The following is a 9,758-nucleotide window of genomic DNA, read 5'->3' as shown; positions in this document are numbered from 1 at the left end:
ATTCAAAGAGTTCTAGTAAAATGTCATACTGTGCTACAGATCCCAACCCACCCCCGCCCCCAATCCCCACTGTGTCCTTGTTACACTTCCTGGGGCTCACGTATACCTACCTAAGATGCAATAAGGGAGCCTTTGTTAATTCATGCAGTCTATTTTTTTAAATTGAAGTATATATAGTCGGTTTACAATACTATGTTAGTTTCAGGTGTACAGCAAAGTGATTCGGTTATACATGTATATATGTGCGTATATCTATATCCTTTTTTTCCCCGATTCTTTTCCGTTATAGTTTATCACATGTTATTGAATATAGTTCCCTGTGCTATAAGTAAATCCTTATTGTTTATCATGAAGTCTATTTTTTAAATCCATTTTTTGAAGTAAACATATTACCTGTTGACTCATTTTGAGATTGTAATCAAGTCTCCTAACCCTCAACAGACACTAAAGAGCTAGGAGACCTAGGACAAATCAGTTCACCTCTCATAGCCTCAGTTTTTATGTGTAAAAGGAGATTGAACCAGAGAACTTCTGCATTTCTTCCAGTTCTAACTTCTTTGAGTTCCTAGGAGAGTTCATTTTATACTTTTACACAGGATCTCTCACCCATAGCAATGTGGGAATGTAAATCTGCCTAGAGACATTAAGTTGATTAAACAACATAGACTGTGCAGATAATTTTTCTCACCTGTACAAAGCTAATACTCACAGATGTCTGAATACTTGGTGGTTGGGGGGTGTGTGTGTGTGTGTGTGTGTGTGTGTGTGTATCTATATACAACTAGTTGACTGTGCTGAATTGTAATGGTCCAGGAGAGAGAAAGCAAGTTCCAGACAGAAAGCACCAATGGGAAAGTGAGTGAGGGGAATCATGTGTGTGGATTTCTATGCAAAACTGCCCATCTCTTTTTTTTAACCCTAGGGAACAGGCATTTCATTTAACAAAATGACTAGTTGAGGTGCTATCCCTCATCTGATTTTGTACATGAGGAAGTGAAAGAGAAGTGTTCTGAGAGTAAGGTCAGAGACTAAATAGAACAAAGAGAAAGTCTAAGATGTGTCAAAATAGTGTGAAATAACCTGTGGATGTGCTGTTGTCGTGTATAAACACACCCCATAGGTTTTGACACCCTTATTCTCTTCTTGCCCTTACTCTCCAGTCTCTTTCTCAGTTTCCATCTAGCACTGAATTTATATGGACAGGATCAAAAGGTGATGATTGTAAATGACAGAAAGGTGCAACGTACCAGAGGCTGATGATGTGAGAGTGAGTACTTGAAAAGGAAGAGAGGACAAGAAAGAGGTGATGTGGAGGATATTTGCTTCACTGATCATGGACTGGGTGGCCATGTGGGGTGCCTCCAGAATCCAGAATGACTTTCCCATGACTTTTATGAAATGGAAATAAGAATAGAAGAGCTTCTGCTGTACCTCTTTACCTTTAATTCTTTATTGGATAGAATATTGACTCATACACTATGTAAAGGACTGGTTGATACACACTTTTGTGTAGTGTATGCTAGATTTACCAAGAGATAGTTTGTTTTGCTATAGACTGTACTGTGCCTCCATTCCCTAATTGAGGACACAATGTGAAAATTACATAGGCAAAAAGTATTTTAGAAATTTTTAAGATTAGAAAATTTGTGCAGATGCTAAGGTCAGTATTATAACTAGCATATTAAAAGTCCTCTGCTATTCTCCATCTGACATTTTGTAAAACAAAACAAGACAAAACAAAAAGAACACTTTTGTATGTATTTTTAAGTTGTATTATTCCTATAAAAGTTCTATTGAAAAAATATCACAATCCTGAAAAAAAAATCCTATGGGATTTTATAAAATCACAGTTGTTTTGAAAGTAAATGAGTTTAACTGGAATTATCAAGGTGACTTCCACTATTACTGTTATTTTTGTCTCCAGTAATGAATGACAACATTTTTCCCATAGAACTGAACATAAATTAAATGAAAGCAAAGCCACTGACTTCCAGTAATAAATAGAAAGGAGACAGTAATGGGGACTCCCTACTGTTTTTTTCTTTGCTAGTATCCTAGGAATAAAGAAGAAAGAATATCTAGTTCATCACTCATATTTTCACACTGCCCCAAACATAGAGTATTGGTGCATTTTGAAAATGAACTATCTTCACATACAATGTGACAGTTAACAACATAGAACTTAAGGGAGAAATCTGCATTTTACACAACTTAGATTCTGCTAAAAGAATGTCAGCTTTGTAAATTCAATGAATGAAATATATCTCTCTAAAATAATCATCAGTTTCATCTATATTTGAATTTTAAAGGCTAATGCTTCAGTTAAAACTATTTGAATGTGAGGCAATATATCAATTTAGTCAGGTGGTAAAGTTGATGGACTTGGGATGTGAAATCAGAGGCAGTCGTTTTGATTCCATTTAATACCTGTGTGCCCTTGGACAAATTAGGATTTTAGTTGCCTGAAATACAAGATGAGGGCGATTAGGCCGACCTCTCTGGTTTATTCTGAGGTTGTGGTGGATACCTTATTTGGTCCATCCACCCATGGCAGGACCCCAGCCATTTTATATGTCTGCCTCCTTAGTGCCCTATCCCTCAGCTCTAGGTGACTGGACTGGGGTGAGCATATGGCTCAAGACAAACCAATGAGACTTCTATTATTGGATGTTTGGAATTGTTGGGGAGAGAGTGATTGTTTCACTGTTTCCAAATGTTTGTGCCTGGACCTATACAGACAGTCCCTAACTTACGATGGTTTGACTTATTATTTTTCCACTTTACAGTGGTGCAAAAGCAATATGCATTTAGTAGACAGTATACTTCAAATTTTGAATTTTGATCTTTTTCTGGGCTAGTGATATGCAGTACAATATTCTTCCATGATGTTGGGCAGCAGCAGTGAGTCTCAGCTCCCAGCCAGCCACTCGATCCTGAGGTAAACAACCAATAAATAAACTTACAACCATTCTGGTTTTTACTTTCAGTACAGTATTCAGTAAATTGCGTGAGATGTTCAACTCAACTGTTTTTTATAAACGTCTTAGCGTTAGATGAGCACGTTTAAGGTAGGCTAGGCTAAACTAGGGTGTTAGGTAGGTTAGATGTATTAAATGCATATTCCACTTATGATATTTTCAACTTAAGATGGGTTTACCATAAGTGGAGGAAGATCTGAAATCTGTATTCAGGACTTGACCTAAGATTGGTAGATCAAGACCCTATGAAGACTATCTCAGGGGAGATTTCATCTATGTTAGAAACATTGACACCCCTCCAGCACCTTTTCTGTTTGTGCTCTAATACTTATAAAATGGAGACTTAATGCTCCAAGAAATTATATTTCACAAACAACAAATGCCACTTAAATAAAATTATGACCTAACAAACTGAATATAATAACTAGCGGCCAACCCCTCTGGGCTACAAAGTGTTCAATTTGAAATGAGAAACATTTCCCAAGTCTAAGGTTTGTTTAAGTTTTAGGAAATAATAAAGGACTTTTGATGCCCTGTATTTGAAACACTCTCTCGGTGCCTTGTCCCTTGGCAGTTATTACTGGCTGTAATGTTTCTGTCCCCCAACTCTGTACACTGCTGGCGGGCCAGTTTCACTCTGTCTCAAACTCTCTATGACTGAGTCATCTTTTCAGTACAGGACTCTGATATTGGATCCCAGCTGCCAAGTCCACACCCTCTCAGGAGAAATCTAGCAAAAAGTTCATTTATACATCACTTGAGAGAACCGCTTTTCAAAATACCCTTCCATGCATATCAGATATCCTCTGACTTACTAAGAGGCCAAGGGTCTTAGGCGGGAACTCAGAATTGTTTCTTCTGTAGAAGCTGTCATTCTGGAAGCAAATACTTCAGAAGCTTTGAACACCAATACTTATATCTACTGCTCTTGGTCTCCAAGGACCTGAAGAATCAATGATGTTACCTGAATAGTTTATTGAAAGACAGTTTTATTGTTACTGTGTAACCTGAGTGCTGTGTTGCATGACAGGTAATTCTTTTGTAGTCAAAAATTGTTTTATTTTTCATAACACGTCACATGAGCTCTCGCTTCCTCTCTGCATTTCTATACGTAAGAACACATAGAAGGGAAATCTTTTATGTTGCAATTTAACATTTCACAAAAATTAATCAGCTACTATGGAAATGTAGGCAAGGGAAAGACAGAACTTTGCTATTTAGATTTAGTACCTTCACTGCTAATACGTTGTAGGGTTATTATTATTATATTACTGAGTTTGGTAATACTTTTGTTTATTCATTTCTTTATTATAATGCATGGCTATTGTAGGGACTATAGAAAATAAAGAAAATAAAATCATTAGGAGTCTGAAGAATCAAAAATAATCACTGCTGTAATTATACACATATACGTATATATATTTTTGGAAATAGAATGATATGTTGTTTTGTAACCTGAACTAAGACCGTTTTAATTGAAGTCATTACTTAATCTACAGATAGACTTGTGTTCTGCCAGAGAACCAAAAAACAGGAATTGTAAGTTTTGATAATAAGAAGTAGGCATGTGGTATTGTGACATTGGGTGCTAGGTGTTAAAGTTCAGACATCTGGGTCTGGAAATATACCATATCGTTTAAACTTTTAAAGAAGTTCAGGCTGGGTCTGAATGTGATATGACCATGTTTAGAAACTACCCAAATCCTTGGAAAATTCTACATATCCAGTGAATTAATGCATATACAAATTAAGTGCAGTGCTTGGCATACAGGAAGCACTCAGTAAATCTTGGCTGTTATGCTTAAACCTGGCCAGTACTCTGTGGGTGGGGTGAGGGGTGAGGAGGGTTAGAAGAAAAAAAAAAAAAGAAAAGAAAATTCTACATGAGTAGAGTTATTGCAGTGTTTCTAGTTAAAACTGTGGTTTGCATAACATTGCCCTTTTGGCTTAGATATTGTTATGGGCAGAAGGTTTGTGTCCCTCCAAAATTCATGTTAAAAATTTAATCCCCAGTGTGAGGGAAGTAGGAGGTGGGCGCTTTGGGAAGTAATTAGATTATGAGGGTGGAGCCCTCATAAAAGGGATTAGTGCTCTTATAAAAGAAGCCCCAGAGAGCTATCTCATGCTTTTCATCATGTGAGGACACAAGGAGAAGTTGGCAATCAGCAACCTGGAAGAGGGTCCTCACCAGAACCTGACCATGCTAGCACCCTGATCTAGGACCTTCAGCCTCCAGAACTGTGAGGAATGAATTTCTGTTGTTTATAAGTGACCCAGTATATGGTATTCTGTAAAAGCAGCCCAAACTAAGACAGATATATTATTCATAAATTTCTAATCTTGACTTTAAAAATAGTTCTTGTACATACATGTACATTGATTGATGATGAACAATTCTAGGATTCTCATAGGTGTTCGATTTTGGTAATTCTAGGCTTAAAAAAATACAGTAATTATTATGAACCCTTGAATAGGAAAGAGTTGAACAACGTATGATATTGTTGATTTTATGGAATTTGCTAGGAGTATAGCAAATGCTAGCTAGTCCCTGAAAAGAGAGGACAGATTAGTTTTGTACCTACCTGCTCAGCTATGTATGACTACATCATCTTTTTCTATACTATTTGTGTATGTAAGCCTGATGACATGATTTGCAAACCTTTGGCTTTCAAATGAACTACCAGCTCATATGAAATGCTTTATCACATCACTTAAAATGATTAGAAGGAATTGTTTTGCTTAAGCTTGCTTATTTTCAAGTGTAAGCATTATAAAAGATTGTATCTGAAAATAGTTTATGCATTAAGAATATTACTTGCTTCCAAATGCAACCCAAATAGGAGGACTGTTTAGTAATTTATAATACTTTGAAAAATAAGGTCTTTATGTGCAATGTAGCACTTCTAAAAGTGAAAATGTTGCTGAAAATTTCCTTATATTGCTTAAATATGTGGAACTACAAGGCAGCTGGATATTGCAAATAGCATTGCATAAATTATATAAACTTGAATAGAGCAGATTTGAAATGAGTAGGAAGAGCAACTATCATTGGCTTTTCAAAGGAAGTGTTGCTGTTTGACAAAACATCATATACTCCCCCAAAACATATGTTAATTTGAAAAATTTGGATCTATTCCTCATGGATCACATTTCCATAGGGGAATCAGAGTCACTTATCCACTGAAATTTTAGTGACATATCAGCATCTAGCATAATTTTGAGTTAGTGGGTAAGTAAATCAACCAATGATGATTGAAGCTTCTAATAACAAATAATAGAGTGAAACGTACATTCAAGAAATGAACTAACCTTAGATTTCAAGCTTAAAAGATTATCTTTAGATATTGATAGGTAAAATAATATTCAATAAAATTACATTAAAATTCCTCTGATTTTGAAATATTTACAATATGAATTCAACCATAAGCATCTTAATGCTTTCATTTTTACTAGAGCATTGCTACATTTTTATTAAAAATGCACACCAGTTAGAATAGTTATATGCTTTTTTTTTTTTAAATTATTTATTTATTTATATTTATTTTTGGCTGTGTTGGGTCTTCGTTTCTGTGCGAGGGCCTTCTCCAGCCGCGGCAAGCGGGGGTCACTCTTCATCGCGGTGCACGGGCCTCTCACTATCGCGGCCTCTCCCGTTGCGGAGCACAGGCTCCAGACACGCAGGCTCAGCAGTTGTGGCCCACGGGCCCCGCCGCTTGGCGGCATGTGGGATCCTCCCAGACCAGGGCTCGAACCCGTGTCCCCTGCATTGGCAGGCAGACCGTCAACCACTGCGCCACCAGGGAAGCCCAGTTATATGCTTTTAATAACATTAAATTGGCAAATAATTTTTATACACTTAGATTGCTTAAGATATGGATTATTTTAACAGATATATTAGTGACTTTGAATATGTAATCATTTTGATTAGACACAATCTTTGGGAAATATGTATATTATATATATATTCTTAAGGTTTTTAAACATTCTTTGAGTTTTTTTAACAGTTGGTAAAAACTTTAGCTTGAATGTATTGTTACATAATAGAGCTTCTGACAGCATAATTTTATTTATTGTGATCCATAAATCTCTATTAACCTACAGAGAAAAGAAGGGTAAGCGAAGGTATTTGACCTCTTTTTTTCCTTTCCCTGCATAATTTCATATTACTTATTGCATTTGTTTTTGTCACTTCAATACACATACTTTATTCTTCTGAGATTATTTAGTCAAATCAAGATACAAGAAGTTAACATCAAACTGAAACAACAGACTACCTGAATTTTATGATGACTGTGAAAACTGCTCTTAAGTCAAAAAGTCTTACTGAATAAAATAAGATAGAAGAACCTATAGCTGAAATGCATTCAAAAAGACGCAGGATTTTCAATTTGACTGTAAGCTCCATATGAATCAAGTGTGCTGTGCCTGCCTCTAAAATCTAATGCCTTTGAAGGCTCTATTAGCTTTGAAATGTGACTGAGGTTGAAGCAGGAGGGAGGGGAAAGAACCATACGTTAAGAACAGTAGAAAGAAACTAAGGATATTTAGCTTGGAGGAGAGAAAACTCTAGGGGCAGTTATGATAGCTGTCTTAAAATAGTTGAAGAACTTCAATATGGAAGGAAGATTAAACTTTAGCAATGGTTTAGACTATTTTATATCTGAGGAACTTTCAATTCTGAGATTACATAATTTTATGAATGATACTAACCTCTTCATGAAGCAATGATTGAGATCACTAATAAATTAGAATTAACTTAATATTTAATAACCCACTTTTTAAGAATTCCCTCATCAGTGACCCCAATGTTATCTGTGTTCACCAGCAGTGGTGAAAACATCTGAAAAGTGATGCTGAAGCAAAGAAATATAATTGGGCCTTGGAGATTTGGAAAGCTCAGTAGGGTTAGTCCTTTTTAGAAACTGTGCTAAGCTTAGAATCCCCCAAATCTTGGTATACATATATATGTATATACCAAGAATATATATATATATTCTCTTTATGGTCGTTCCCGAGATCTAAAGGATGGTATCTTGGGCTTATATCATTCAGTTGAAGGATGAATGACAGGCCAATTCTTAAGCCTATTAAGTGAAAATTATGGTACTGCTGACTACAGACTCTAAAAAATCTCAGTAATTGCCACAGTGATTTAGGATCATCTCCAAATGCAACATTGTGAAGTTCATTGCTGTTGCAACTAATAACAGTGTAGCCTATAAACAGAGAAGACAATATTTACAAATCTATATTTTTCCATTCATAATTTATTAATTGAATTATTGGTCAGAACCCCAAGATTATGTCTATTATAAATATTTACAACGGTCATACAATTCTCTTACCCTAGGTGTATATGTTTTCTGGGCAATAATGAAGTTATTCAAAGCCCATTACTGATGGTGTATAGCACAATGTTCAATTGTTAAGGACAAATTCCACCAAACAATGAACTACTTTCCATTAATTTAGAAGAATAGGATTGGTAAAAGCCTAAATATATAAAGTAAAATGAGCATTTGATTTAAAAAAATAATTCCTGACACAGCACTAAGATTACATAGAAACAACAAAATTTTCTTTAAATAAGCAACCTAGGTAACGTCATTGATTATTTAGTTCAAAGAAATTATGATCTTTGGGGACTGGGAGCAATAGATATAAATGCTGGTTTTCAGAGCATCAAAACTGTTTGCTTCAAAGAGGACAGCTTAAGAAGATGAAATTCTGAGACCCTGTCAAAAGACCTTTTGGCCTCTTAAGAAGTGGATGGAATTTGACATGCATTGCAGGATTTGTAAAGTAGCTCCCTTGAGATGTATTCAACAAGAGTTTTTGACTGATGGTAGTTGTTCTAAGCCATCCATTCTTAAATCTTTAAGAATGTTTTTATTTATTAAAAAAAAAAAAGAGAGAAAAGAAAGACAGGAAAGGAAATACATGCCCTGGGAAAAGGGTACTTATAACATATAGTACCAAAAGCCCTGCTTTTCTAGAAACAAATCAAATGAACAAACAGATAAATAAAAGAAACTAGAGAAGACTGTTATGATGCAGTAACAGTTAATTTTATTTGTGTTTCAGGGGTCTTCAGGGGAGAATTACATAAGAGTTTGAAAAAATAAAAGTGTTTATAATAAAAAGAAATGATAATTGAAGGTTGCCCTACGGTTACATTCTGTTTCTAACATTCCTACCAACTTTCTTCCTGTTGTTAATAAGGAAAGCTTACACTTACCATTTAAATGGCCATCTGAAAAATAAAATCAATACTATTTTCAATTATTTTTTCCATTAAAAAAATTAATCGATCTTACCAAGTTTCCTCTCCAGGCAGAGGTAAATGGCTTTTTATTATAAAGAGGGGATGCACTTGCTATTATGTGGACAGTAGAGGCCGTAAACTGCTTAGCAGCAATTTCATTGTGCCTTCCTACCCTCTGGGTTGAACACCACTACCGTGTATCCCATATAAATTGAGCCTTGATTAGTGTGTATGTAGGGTTCCTCTCCTGGATGAGGTTCAGTCTACTTTAAGGAAGGAATGGGTTCTCTCAATTCAGGAAAATGCAAGCAGGGCAATTTTTGTGAACAGATTTCTAAACTGTTCTTTTCTGCCCCTAGCATTTGTTAAAGCAAGTGACTATTTAAAGCATCAACAGATTTAGGTTTTTTGCCTACTCTGTATAAAGCCAGGTGTTAGAATGTGGGAAATAAAAGGAAACACAAGTCATAACCCCTATTTCAAAGAGGCAACAAATCTCATATCCTCTCCCATCC

General features: G+C 35.6%; 1 long non-coding RNA gene across 1 annotated transcript; it reads left to right on the top strand.

The window, feature by feature from the left end:
* The first annotated feature begins 757 nt into the window (after positions 1-757).
* Positions 758-8,901, top strand: LOC309628923. Its single transcript, XR_014244787.1, has 2 exons — positions 758-6,465; positions 6,779-8,901. It is a non-coding gene; the product is annotated as an uncharacterized lncRNA (long non-coding RNA).
* Positions 8,902-9,758: the final 857 nt, after the last annotated feature.

The sequence above is a fragment of the Balaenoptera borealis genome, assembly GCF_965194805.1.
Source record: "Balaenoptera borealis genome assembly, chromosome: 5".
NCBI lineage: Eukaryota > Metazoa > Chordata > Mammalia > Artiodactyla > Balaenopteridae > Balaenoptera > Balaenoptera borealis.
This window is presented reverse-complemented; position numbering and strand designations above follow the sequence as displayed.